Here is a 14,414-nt window from a genome sequence, read left to right as displayed (position 1 = left end):
ACAGAGAGAGAGACAGAGAGAGAGACAGAGAGACAGAGACAGACAGAGAGAGACAGAGACAGACAGAGAGAGACAGAGAGACAGAGAGAGAGACAGAGAGGAAGGAGGCAGAGAGGAGCAGGAGCAAGAAGAGGAAGAAGAAGAAGGAGAAGGAGAAAGAGAAGGAGAAGGAGAAGGAGGAAAAGAAGAAAAAGAAGAAGGAGAAGGAGAAAACAAACAAAGGAAATTTATAAATGTCACTGCAGTATCAGATGGAATTTTAGACTAGATTTCAGACACAGAGGTACATTATCATCATTTGGGAGATTGTCATTAGTTTGGTATTCAACATTAAATGTGAATGTCTCTAGGAATGAAGTGTATAAAATCATCTTGCAACTTGAAAGAACTATAATATCTTGGAAATGTCAAAGAGGCATTCTAACTATGAGAAAAACAGTTCCCAGAAGAGCTCCACAACAAAATTGGAATGGCCTTTACAGGTACATGCCTCAAGAGGAAGCAAGGTGGTACTCATCAATTGATGAGGGTCAACTTTGTAATCATCTTCAGAGCTGCCATCTTTTATTGTTACTTGGGTGAAAAAAATCTATGAATAGCTCTTGATTGACCAATTTAAAGCTGTTTGATTCACAAATGGACATCTTGTTTAAAAGGCTGCCTATAACTATAATCAAGTGATGAAAAACTGTTAGTGAAAATAAGAACAATTTACTTGAATACTCAAAATTTCATGCTTTCTTTTTCTAGTGCTGAAGTAATTGAACAAACAAACCTCCATTATTTGGGGATTTAAGAAGTTTTGGGGTAGAACCAGTGGCTTGGCCATAATGTCAGGCAGGTGGGAAATGCAAATCTGGACTATTAAAGGATATAAGTATGGGGCATGATCCTGTGGAAATCAATATGGGAATTTAAGAGTAGTATTAAAGTAATGTACGAAAGTGGAATCCAAAGAGTAAAATAGATACTGGGAAAAAGGAATGAACTTATTAAAAAGGAAAGAATTACTGAGTTGAGGAAAAGGACAGGAGAAGTAATGGGGGAAAGAGACATATCTATATATGTAAACAGCATAGTTTGGTCAACTGTACTGTGCACTTCTGCTGGTCTATGGAAAGGAGCAGTCAATGCTTAATTTGTTTTGACTCATTTTTTCAATTGTTTCTCCTTTTTATCCTTTTAATTTCTTATATGTTTGTTTCTTCTTCCAATTTTGCAGGCATACATCTGCTAATATGAATAACAGGCTGGAAGACATCACTATGCATTAAAAAATACTGTAAAATTCATATTACTTTGATAAGTGAAATTCTGTCTCAATACTATTATGCACTCTTTATAAAATAAAACAAAGTTTCAGGGGAGATGGCTTAGTGGAATAAGCGCTTCCCTGGCAAGCGCAAGGGCCTGAGTTCAATCCCCGGTTCCACCAAAAATAAATAAATAAATAAAATAAAATAAAACAAAGTAATCTATTTCTATGCACATCTAAAGAATCTACTTTTTAAATAGAAATAATTGGAAACAGAAAGTGGGCACTGTGTGCAATTTCTTCAGGTAGCCACCGTCATGAAGAAATGATTAGATATGTAGATAGTGCAGCATTGACTGGATGGGCCGATCATTATTATATGACTCTTGCAACTCCATGACACAAAATGCCATCTGGAACTGTTTGTCTACCAGCAGGAAAGGCCAAGACAGAAGGTTAGGGAGCAGACTATAGGGGCGAAAGCCTCCCATGTAGATTGCACATAAACTATATTATTCCATACTGTAGGGGTATTCAGCAAGAATAGCCACTGTAGGGCTGGCCAAACAGCTCAGTGGGTTAAAGTGCCTGCTTAGGCAGAACGCAGGGGCCGGGCTTTGATCCCAGCACTACAAACCATGCCAGCCCCGCCCCTTGGGCACACTGAGAGGGCCATAGAGACTGGGCTTGGTGGCACACACCTGTAATCTCAGCACTTGGGAGGCTGAAAACAGGAGGATCACCAGGAGTCCGATCTATGTAGTGAAACTCTGTAGACCCTGTACTAAATACATACACACACACACACACACACACACACACACACACACACACACAAAGAATAGGCACTCTAAGTTGCACATTGTATGTGTCCTTGTAGGAGATGCAAATGCTAAAAAAAAAAAAGAAAGAATGTAATAGAAGGATACTAAACAGTTTGCCTGGCATGTTAAATTTAACAAGGAGCACCCAGCCCATAATGTCCAACAGTGGAAAAAAGCTCACACTAAATGGACATCTCACATTGCATGTTATCTATTGGCAAAGCACTGGAAAAGCCATTCGAAACATGTATTATCTAAAATGAGAGTAGTTAGGCCTGTGATTTACATGCTAATGCACATGTACAATACAAAGAATGCCAAGAAAGGGTCCTCATTTAAACCCCTCCTCTTTCCTAGAGAAACTGTCCACGTAGAAAAGGGACATGGTACAGGTCTTCTCCATATGTCCCTAATATTTTTGTTCTCTTATCATTTCTTCTTTGATAGATGTGTCATTTGTAAATTTTTTAAATATATGAATATTGAGGATATTCGAGACATAAGCATGTTATTCATTTCCAGTTGAATATTGTGTCTATTTGAAAACATTGTTTGTATGATTTCAACTCTCTTCCATACATTGAAAAACACTTCCGTTTTCTGAGAACCATTCTTTTGTGTCATTCACTAGTTTTCTGGTGTTCGCAGTGGGATACCTGTCCAGGGTCATGTGTCCTGTGGAGAAGCCTACAGATGTATGTGATTATAATAAAATTGAAGTTCAAAATGAGCCGAATATCATTTGTAAGTCAAGTACAAGTCAAAACTATAATAGAATACCACTTTTTAAAATTTCATAAATACCACTTTATATCAATAACAATGACTAGCATAAATTATATAATATATATATGTGTGTGTGTGTGTGTGTGTGTGTGTGTGTGTGTGTGTAACTGGGGATTGAACTCAGGTCCTTGCGCTTGCCAGGCAAGTGCTTATTCCACTGTGCCATCTCCCCGGCCCCCCATAAATTATATTTTTAAAACCAGAAAAAAAATGTTGGTGAAAAGTAGAGACATTAAAACATTTGTACTTTGCTGGTTAGAATGTAAAATGGCATGAATCTATGAAAAATGATGCAATATTTGTCCAAAAATTCAAATACGTTTAACATATGAATTCATAATTTCACTTCTTGATATAAGCTCAAAATATGGAAAACAAGGTCTTTAAGAGATATTTTACACCCCTGTCTGTAGATGAGTAATTCATAATAGCTAAAACTTAAAAGAGGCTGAATTGTCCACAAATGTGAATAATAAAAAACTGAAATATATATATATATTAATAAATAATACTAATTCTTTAAAAAAGAAGGAAATTATGACTATGATACAACATGGATAAAACTTGAGGACATTGTTAGAAGATAGATTCTATGTGAAATCTGAACAGTAGTTAAAGTCCCGGGGTAGGAAACACAATGCTGGCTGTCAGAAGCGATGGAGTGCAGGAAAAGAAGCTGTTAGCAGGCCCAGAGTTAGATGTGTGCATGAGCTCTGGAGTTGGGTGTTTGTGCTGGTAACACAATAGTGTGGCTATACTTCATGCCTCTAAACTGTGCACCTTACAGATGTCTAAGACAGTAAACCCTGCCTGATGTGTATTTTGGCACAGTAAAAGGAATTTCTGCAAACTTTTCTCCAGGCATATCTAGGTCTCAGGAGAAGATAAGGGTTAACACAGAGAGGTACACAGAGGTGAAGAAAACGTAAGGCTATAAAGAAGTGCAAAAGCACCAAAGTGGAAGGTCAGCTGAATGCTGCAGAGGACATGTGTGGTCCCGGGTACTCAGGAGCCTGAGGCAGGAGGGCAGCAGGGTAACTTGAGCCCAAGACTTCAGAGTTATCCTGGGTCAGGTAGAAAAATGTATTGCATTTTTAAAGTTGAGAAATTGAGATTCCACGAAAAGCAATGGAACAATTTCTTTGAGACATTGATTTTTATAGGGAAAATGAACAGCTGAAAATAGGGGTTAGAGATTGGGATGTTTGGATTTGAGATTTTGGATATACACACTTTTATTGGTCAGGAATTAAATGCATTTGTGATTTCAAATTAATGGCTTCTCTCTGAGCAGCAGCAGAGTCCTCATTCACAGGCAGGGACATGCTGTTGAAATTCGGGGTGGGTGTGAGGATCGTACATGCCAAGAAACTGGCCAATCCCTGTGGCTGTGTGATAGAGTGGGATCTGGGGACTCTGCCTTCCTAGGCACTAGTTCCCGTTGGGCCGCTCTGTAAGGACTCTGGGATTCAGGATCCAGTAGCATGGGCACCCCGTGGAGAGCACCCTTCTGTACTCCGCACAGCCTGGGCTGCACGATCCTCTTGCTGGTGTCTCACCATTACATCAAGCTCAGGCGCATGCCTCAGCTGGCACCTCTTCCTGCTCTCCCGCTCATCTTCCCACACAAAGCGGCAGATTCGTAGTATTTGGACAAGGGAATTAAGATCTCTGGTGTAGCTCCAGGAGGGAAAGAAAAGCACAAAGTACTCAAGCTTTGTTTTGTTTTGGGATGTGTGTGTGTGTGTGTGTGTGTGTGTGTGTGTGTGTGTTAAGGCTGTTGAGCTCTGACAAGGGGTAGATTAACAGCCTCATAGCATGCAAACACCCCAAGAAACTGAAGGAAGAAGACAGGTAGCTTTGCCTTCCACCCATACATTTTTGCATTGGTCTCTTGGTAGCCTTGTTTATCCCTAAGGTGCTGGGAGAGGAAGAAGAAATCATGTTCCATTGCGTGGCCAAGTGCAAGGCAACAATGTTTAAAATCAGGGTGTCCACGGAAATGTGGCACAATGGTGCATTTTGTATAGGCTTTCTTTCTGGAGACAAAGCCAGCCAGTGTGTCAGAGATGTGGGAAAGAGACCTTAAAGGAAGAGAGAGACACAAAAGGGGGCCTCTGCCTCAGGAGACTGGAGCAGTGGCTCTGGCACACCCTTTGTCTCTCAGCTCCCTGCAGGAAGGGGCAATAGAGAGATGGGAGAATGCGGATTATTTACCCACCCTACCTGACCTACCCCTTCTCCCTCTCTCTGAATTCAGAGTGTGAAGACCATCTCAATCCTGCCAGGTTTTCTGGTTAATATCTATACATATTTGTGGGCGATAGCACCAGAAGGAGTTCTTTGGAGCCCACATGTTTGGGACAGTATGACACTGGGGCTGAGAATGAAAAAGCCGCTGTAATTAGACAAACTGTGTGTTAATGGCTCTGAGGGCTGAAATGGCATTATCAGAAACAGAACAGAACTCCACACTGAACTCAGAACACACCAGCTTGGAAAAACTGATTTCATTTGAGTAATAGCCACCGTCTCCCCCATTAGCTTCATTTTGTACTGCGGCCCTCAAGATAAATCTAATGCAGGATTGTTCAAGGTCGAACCATCCTGAATGAGCCGGGTCTTGTCGGATCTGAGAAATCTAATGCAGCGCACTTAAAAATTAAGGCATTTCAGAGAACACGGTGTCCAGGCTGTGTATAGGGAGAGGATGTGTGAGTGCAGACACAGAGAACAGCTTGGGCAGAGAGGGAGGCAGAAGCCCGCTTTGTGCATCCGGGGTCTTCACGCTGCTTTGTGCACCTCGTATACTAAGGGTCTTCTTTGTGCGGTGTTTTCTTCCCATTCATGCAGAAGCGAACTGCTGGAGGAGGGGTGCTGTGTGGGGCCAGAGGGGGCTGGTAGGACTGCTACTCTATTCTAACCTCCCTGCCTATTCTTCTCTCTGGGCTTAAGAGCTCTAATCATCTATTTTATATTCTATTACTGTTTAAACTTAAATCGCCTCCACTTAAGTTGCTTTAATTTGCTGATCTTATACTGAAAGGCCCAAAGGGATCTCTACGTCGTGTGCAGAATAAAAGTTTAACAAAACCCGCCAGAGCATCGAGATTCAGACGGGAAATCACTTAAAGCTGGGGCTGGACAATGCACATTGAGTGTGGGAATCTTAGTCATAAGGGGAGACAGATTGAATGAGTTAGAAAAGTTTCAGGTAGCTCAGTCAAGCTCTCTGAAATACTGACAGCCACATCCACTGTCTCCTGAGCCCTAACCTAACGTGCTGTGGCCTCTCGCAGGTCAGAGTGTGCCTGGGAAGACACATCTGCTATGTGACAAGACTCAGAAAGAAATGTCTGTGACAGGGCTGGGAGGTGTTTTCTGGGAACCTAGTGCGCTGGTCTGTGTCGGGGAGAGCTTTGTTTCCTCAAACAAATGTGTGGACCAACAGATGGGAGGGGCAGTGTGCAGGAGAGGGGAGGGGCGAGTCATGAGCCCTCCCGTCGGGAGGAGGGGGCTTCCGGCCTTCCACTCTCATCTTTGGAGCCTGGCAAGCTCTGCATTGTGCTTGTGTCTCCTTTGGGGTCACGGCAGAAGCAGGGGTGGAACGGTAGGGGGTAGAGCAGGCTCATGCTTTGCCGACCCTCCCCAGCCGCACTCTTTCCTCTGGGCCGACCGCCGCTCAGCACATACTTCTGTTCCATTGCTATGAAGACAGCCTTCAGGGGCGCCAAACAAGCTGCCTCTCTGCCCATCCGCTCCCCACCCCAATGCAACTGTGGGTGTGGACATTGGGGATGGCATGCTGGGGCCTTCGATGCAGGCGTGGCTGGATGGAGAAGCTGTGGTCGTCTGTGGCTTAAGATGTGGAATTAAAAGGCAGATGGAATTCAACAAGAGGTGAGTTAACTTGGTAGTCAAGGGTGACTTCAAGAACAGCTCAATAAAATGAATACAATAAAGAAAAAATGTATAGTTTTATCAGGCCCTAATATCAGAAATGTCACTTCTGCTCAATGAAAGCCTTTCCCACTTGAGCTTCTAACCCCAAAACATGCCTAGCTCAGGACTGGTGCAGGATGACAATGATACCCTACACACTCAGCCAAGGACAGGCCACCAGAGCCACAGTTTGGTTCTGCCCACTGTCCTATGTATGCAAGGCTTTTTTTCCCCCTCCTGCTTGTGGCAAAGTTGGTTCCAGTTGGAAGGGACTGGCTTTTAACATTTGCTATAGTTTTCAATGTAGTAAGTCTTGTTCGTTTGCAATTAGGATTCCCGAGTAAAGCTGAGTTCAGGCCTATCCGTAAAAGGCTGTATTTTTGAGAACAAAGCTTGCCATGAGTCGCTTGTATTGGTAGCTGCAGAGGGCGAGGGGAGGGGGCCCGGGCGTCTGCTGGGAAGGGGGACCTCGGGGAGCCCGCGCCCTTCTCTCTCTGCATTGCAGGGTCTGGTCTGCTCCTGTGCCGACATTGGCCGCCTGCGTGGGAGGGTGTGTGTGGAGAGGCGTGGGGGAGGCGTGTGTTTGTCGCCGTGTCCCTGCTGCCCCCTCCCTCTCAGTGGCGTCGTGGTTATGAGGAAACCATTCCTCACTTACTGATGCAGATGTGCACACCTCACCGGGTTGCGCAGCCCTTGCGCATGCAGGCTGTTGACGTGGACTGCGGTGGGCATGGAGGCGGGTGATGAGCATCCCAAATTTAGATGTGAAATACAATTAAAGGCACTGATCATCCGAGAGTGATGTGAAACGAAAGGGCAAGAAAGGCATCACAAGACGTGATTAAAATGCAGAGGGCGTGAGGATAAATCTGAGCACCACTTCCTGCTGACGTTCCACGCATCCTCGCCTCCCCATGCCACTCCTCGGGTTAACTCTGTGGTCCCCAGCAGCCCTGGCCGCCTGGGGGTTAGGGAGAGGCACGACCTCCCACAGTGGGCCTCTTTGGTGGAATCCACTAGTTTCCATTTCGGAAATAAAGGTGTTGGCAACGGAAAGGAAGAGTTGGGGTAGGGAGTGCGTGCAGACGAGGATGGGGCCTCCACCGCACCTGGAGGTCACGTCCTTCGGGCCGGGAGGGTCCCAGCGGGGCAGACGCAGTCCTGGGACGCGTCCTCCACACACCTCATGCTGCAGACTGTGCGTGTGAAGTCAGTGGGGCCCCATCTACAGCTCTGCGGGCTTCGAAAATCGTAAATGAGCATGTGCCTCTTATTGTGATAACCACACATAGTGTCTTTGACGCCAGAAAATCTCCCGGCCTTTACCTTCTCAACTTCCACATCCTCAAGCCAGTGGCACCACCAAACGGCTCAGAATCTCCATCGTTTTGTGTCTTCAAGAGCGTTATGTACATCTAATTGCATAGCATGTAGGCCTTCACTTAGCATGTTCGCGTGGGGTCGCTCCACGCTTGTGTGTAGCTCGTGAGCCCCTTTCTGTGGCTAACTAGTACTCCGCCCATGTAGATATACCAGCATTTATCTGCTCACCTGCGTAGGAAGTGTTAGTTGCTTGCTGAGCGTGAGTACAGCTTGTGCAGCCGTTTCTATGCACTACATGTATGTGGACATGCATTTTCAAGTAAGTCGGTTAAACGCCAAGGCCTGTGATGGGTGGGACATACGGTGACATGATGCGTAGCTTTCCGAGGATCTGCCAAATCGCATTCCACGGTGGCTCCACCGTTTCGGTGTCCCAGCCAGCAGGGCACAAGAGTCCTGATTGTTCTGAATGTGTCCCATGGAGGCGCTGTGACCGTTTGTTTTTGTTCTCAACTTTTGGACTTTCGCTATTCTAGTCAGCACAGCGGGACTCTGTTTGAGTCTGCATGTCCCAGTGACAAACGGTGTGGAGCGTCGTGTCCTATGCTGGGCTTCCTTTGGTATCTTCATCTATGGGACGTCTGCTCGGTGTTTTACGCTTTTTAATTGAATTCTTTTTTTCTTATGGAATTTAAAATATCATTTCACGCTTTGATCATAAGTGGTTTATCTGCTGCTTTTTTTGCAAGTATTTCCTGCTAGTCTGTGGCTTGTTTGTTCACTGTTTCAACACTGTGTTTTGCAAAAGTTTTTCACTTCAACAAAACCTAAACTATCTTTTTATTTTCTTTTCAAGCAGCACGCTTACTGCTATTGTGAAAACTCATCACCTTCACCTCTTATATGCTTTCTAAAAGTTTTGTGATTTTGCAACTTGGATGTTTGCCTATGATAAATTTTGAGTTAAATTTTATAAGAATAGGGGCCAGGAAGGTGGCTCAGTAGAACAGGCGCCTGCCTAGCAAGCGCAAGGTCCTGAGGTCAATCCCCGGTACTGGGAAAAAAAAAAAAGAATAAAGTTTATGAAGCTGGGGAGATAGCTCAGCAATGTAAACACCTGGCTGGCAAGCACAAGGACCCAGGTTCAATCTCCCAATAGATTCGTTGTGCCAGCCCTGGAACCCTGGGCACACCTGGCCGACCACTGAAACTGGGCGTGGTGGCACAAGCCTGTAATCCCAGCACTAATGAGGCTGAGACAGGAGGATCACTAGGAGTCCAAGCTGTGTAGTGAGACCTTTTACCAAATAAATAAATAAATAAATAAATAAATAATATTTTTTAAAAGACTAGTACTCCATTGTTAATATTCAATTATTTTTCCAATCTTGCATAACTATATCTGTTAATCTAAGCAGCAGATTTGAAATTAAAAATAGATAATATAACTATTGCTAATTACCTATTCCTGTTTTGAAAATCTGTAACATATGTATTGCTTTATGTTACTTGTTTCAGTCATGTTTTTCTATTTGTTTTTGTTTCTGTTTTTACTCTTCAAATTAAATTAAATTAAATTTTAAAACTTAAGAAGAATAAGGTTTGTATCTAGATTCACATTTTACTATATAATCATTTTTGAAAAAATGTCTTTATTGGATTTTTATCAAAAATCAGTTGGTTATATTTTTCTTAAGTATCTTTCTGGGCTCTCTGTTCTCTTCCAGTGATCTGTGCTTACTTGCCAACATTGTGCTATCCACATTATTGTATCTTTCTGTTAAGTTTTGAACTCAGTGGTATGAATCCTCTGGTTTTGTTAATTTTTAGTATGGTGTTGATTATCCTGGTCTTTTTCATTTTTCTAGGACTGTGCCTTTGGTACTTAAACTGGGAATTAGAGGAGTCTGTATAACAAATTGGGAAGAATTGACATTTTGGCAATACTTGGCTTTTCTTTCTTTATTTATTTTTTGGTTGTTGTCGTTTGTTTTTGGTGCCAGGGATTGAAATCAGGACCTTGTCCTTGCCAGACAGGTGCTTATGCTGCTCAGCTATCTCCCCAGCCCAGTACTTAGCTTTTCTATCCATTAATGATTAATATACATCCCATTAATTAAATTTTACTTGCTTTGTTTTTTGCTATTTCATATTTTTAAGCATAGAGTTTTCCATTGCTATCACAAAATATGTGATGCTGGATACTTTATAAAGTCAGAAGGGTTATGTATCCTATATTTTTGAGTTTCCAAGGGCATGGTTTCAAGCTTTGGCAAATGACATTTAAATTCTACAGGATCTCACTACACAGATCGGACTCCTAGTGATCCTCCCGTTTTCAGCCTCCCAAGCACAGGGATTACAGGCATGCAGCACCACACCCAGTCTCAGTTGCTGTCTCAGTGGGCTTCAGGGGCGGGGCCAGCACAGCATGCTGGGGTTCCAACCATGATCCCTGCAACTGTCTAAGCAGGCACTTCAGTCTGCTGAGATATATATGTTTCTTTTCTTTTTCAGCTCAGCCCACTTTGAGGTCAGGGCTGGCATGGCATGTGGTGCTGGGGATCAAACCACAGTCCCCTGTGCCTGCCTAAGTTTGCCTAAGTAGGTGTTTTAGACCAATGAGCTGTCTTGCCAGCCTGTGGCCCTATATTTTTAAATTAGCTAAGAGTTGTGGAAAATATTACAGAGTAATTAAAGAAACCTCCTTGCCTTATTGCCAGTCATAAGAGGAAAGCATCAGGCCCTCATCACAATATTTTTTGTAGGATTTCCATCTATACACTTACTAAATTAAGGAAATTATTTTACATTTCTAGTTTTGGGGGGATTATGATGCATGAATGATAATTTTTTCAAATACTGTGCCAAGTTCAACGTACCTAGTCCTATTTTTTTCTTCTTCAGTCTATTAATGTGATGATCTATTTGATTTACAAAATTTGAACTAGACTTGCATTCCAGGATTCAGCCTTCCCTAATTATGATGTATTACTCTCTATATGTTGTTGGACAATGCTTTATGAAGGGTACTATGGGAGATGCTGGTCTTTAGTTTTTTGTTCCTGTAATATATTTGCCAGAGTTTAGTATTGAAGTAATGTTGTCAGACAAAATGAATGGGGAAGGATGCCCAGTGCTTTCTTCCTTGGGAGTATATGTTGAAAATCTGTTATTATTTCTTCTTTATGCATGTGAATTTGTTGGAATAGGTTGAGTAGAAATCACAACTAAAATAACCAAGGCCTCGACTTCTGTCTTTGAAAAGTTTTAATTAAGTTAGTTTCTTTAGGGCTGTAGAGGTAGCTCAGTGGACTAAGCGCCTGCTTAGACAAGCGCAGGGACCAGGTACCGCATGCCGCGCCAGACCTGCCCCAGGCACACTGAGCCAGCAACCCAGTCTGGGTATGGTGGTGCATGCCTGTAATCCCAGCTCTGGGAAGACTGAAAACAAGGAGGATCACTAGGAGTTCGAGCTGCATAGTGAGACTCTGTACCAAAAAAGTCAGTTTCTTTAATGTATAAATGACTATTGACTTGAATATATTTGATGTTTAATGGTATCTTTACAGTAATTTACACATCTCACCTATTATCAAATATGTGCACACAGAATTCTTCATAGTATGCTGTTATTATCCTGTTAATGTCCAGATAATCAGAGGTGATTTCCCTTTTCTTCATGTCTGATATTGATAAATTATTGTTATTCTTTTTAATTGGCAGCCTTGCAAAAGTTCCTCCAACAGCCTTTTTGGATTGCTTTCTTCTGTAACTCCTGTGATCAACCTTTTATAAGCAAGATCAATTTTTTCTTTAATACTATTTTTCTAAAGTTTCCACAAGCCTTGTTTTGTTCTGTATTTATGTGTGTGTATTTAAAATATTTATCTCTGAGGTTTAAGCATTTATCATTCACTTTCCATGAGTATCTTAAACTTGTGCTCTTGTGGGATCTTCCATTAGTTTTGAAATTTCTTGATCATTATTACTTCAAAGTTATGGTGTGGCCCATCTTGTTTTTAGTATTTGGATTATCAGTATGTTGTGCCTTTTCGTATTATAACTCAGTTCTTACTATTCTCTTTTCTTCTGCCCTTCTCTCTGTCTGTCTCTCTCTCTTCCTCTCCCTCCCCATCTCTCTAATTTACATTATGTATTACTTTGCCTTCCAATTGGAAGGTCTCTATTACCTTATCTGCTACTTAGCTGATTCCTTTTTCTTAAAGTTGTGTTGAAGGCATTGTTTATTTCCATTGCTGTGCTTGTTTATGGTGTGTTCATTGGATCCCTTTCTTAGTTCTCACATCTTCATTTTTCTGCTTATGTGGCCCCTTTGTTCTTCCATGTTGCCTGCTTCTTTCCTGTGGAAGACTTTTATTCCCAGTGCAATGGATTGAACCCAGGGTTATGTGTATGCATTACAAGTGCTCAGTCACTACAGTCCCAGAAATTTTTTAAAAAAATTACTTTGAGATAAAATCTCTCTAATTTAGTTATCATGGCCTCAACTTGGAATCCTTTTGCCTCAACTTCCCAAATATCTGAGATTACAACTATGTGCCACTGCTGTCAACTAAGAATTGTGTGTGTGTGTGTGCGTGTGTGTGTGTAATATTAGCCAACTGCTCTACCACAGAGCTATATAACCAGCCCTGTCATTTGTGTGCTTAAAATGTTAATCATAGCTATCTTATACCCCCATCTGAACAGCCCAGCATCACAGCAGATCTGAACAGGTTGGCTATGCACTCTGGGTTTTTGTTGTCTAGGTTATGGAGTTTTTTTCACTGAAAGCTTCACATGTTAAAATCAACTTACAGAAATGTTGTTTCTTAGTTGGCTTTCCATTGTGTAATGAAATACCTGAGAATTACTATTCAAAAGGCAAAGGTTTCATTATGGTTCATGGTGTTAGAGGTTTTACTCCATAGTCAGTTGGCTTCTCTGTCCTGCTTAGGCATATGGTGAGTTAGAAACACAATAGTGGAAGAGTCTGGAAGTCAGGAAGAGGAGAGGGGGAAAAGGAATGAAGGAAGGAGACAGAGAAAGAGAGGGACTGCTGTAAGGGCCCACTCCCTTCAACTAGACCCCTCACCAATGCCCTACTTCATAATATCACTGCTAAATAATGAATCAAATTATGACTTGATCAATAGATGAATCCAATGGTGGATTTAGATGCCTTCTGACTCAGTCACCTTCCAAAAACACCACCTCCAAATTCAGCTGCACAGGGTACCAAGCCCTCAACACACATGAGATTTTTGTAAAATTTCCTAGATCCTAACTATAACATATAATAATTAGGACTTAAAATGTGATTTTTGTTAATCTTGCCAGGAATTGTGTTTTGTTTAATGTTTGTGGGAATTCTAGGTACTGGAAGCTTTAAATTCCTCTAAGAACCATATAAAAATATTTCCCATCTTATATTTGCAAATTCTGTGTGTCCTGTGATCACAGCTACTTTGTATTTTCCAGCTATTTCAGATGTAATGCGTTTATTTTCATGTTTAAGTTTTATACAATGTGTGTGACCCTCAGATGTGAAGAAAAGGGAAACATTTCATAATCTTTTACTCTATATTCTTTGTAGGCTTTTTAGTTTGCGTGTTACATATGTTTCAATTTAGGTTAGGTTAGTTTCCTTATTCTCTTAAATGAAAAGAAAGTATGGAGGGCCTGGGGTTCAGGGAGGGTCCTATCCCAAGCTGTGCTCAATTCTCATAGCCAGACTTTATAAACAACTTGTTTGAATCAACAAAAAAGTATCTAGCAATTGTATTTATTATGCATTTGATCATACATTTTGGAAGAATAATATTACAACAGCCAATAAATGTATTAAAATGTTTTCATTGTTGGAGAGATAGCTCAATGGTCTAAGCACCTGCCTGGCAAGGTCAAGGACCCAGGTCCAATCTCTGGTACCTCAAGCTGTGCTGGCCCCAGATCCCCGGGTGCACCAAACTGGCCACTTAAACCAGGCATGGTGGCACACACCTGTAATCCAACACTGAGGAGGTTGAGGTAGGAGGATCACTATGAGTCCAAGCTTCATAGCAAGACCCTGTAACAAATAAATAAATATTTTTAAAAGTTTTCAATGTTATTACTCATCAGAGATGTATAAAATAAGACAAAAAATGTATTTATATAAAACTACCTGTATATCAGGTATACACCTCATTTTGGCAGGGCATATGGTGGGATACTATACAGTAATGAAAAAAACATAAAATTACACTCATAGAACAGTGTTTTTTATTTATTTATTTATT

The sequence above is a fragment of the Octodon degus genome, unplaced genomic scaffold, assembly GCF_000260255.1.
Source record: "Octodon degus isolate 3935 unplaced genomic scaffold, OctDeg1.0 scaffold00002, whole genome shotgun sequence".
NCBI lineage: Eukaryota > Metazoa > Chordata > Mammalia > Rodentia > Octodontidae > Octodon > Octodon degus.
The sequence above is the reverse complement of the archived record's forward strand: the minus strand, read 5'-3'. Positions refer to the sequence as shown.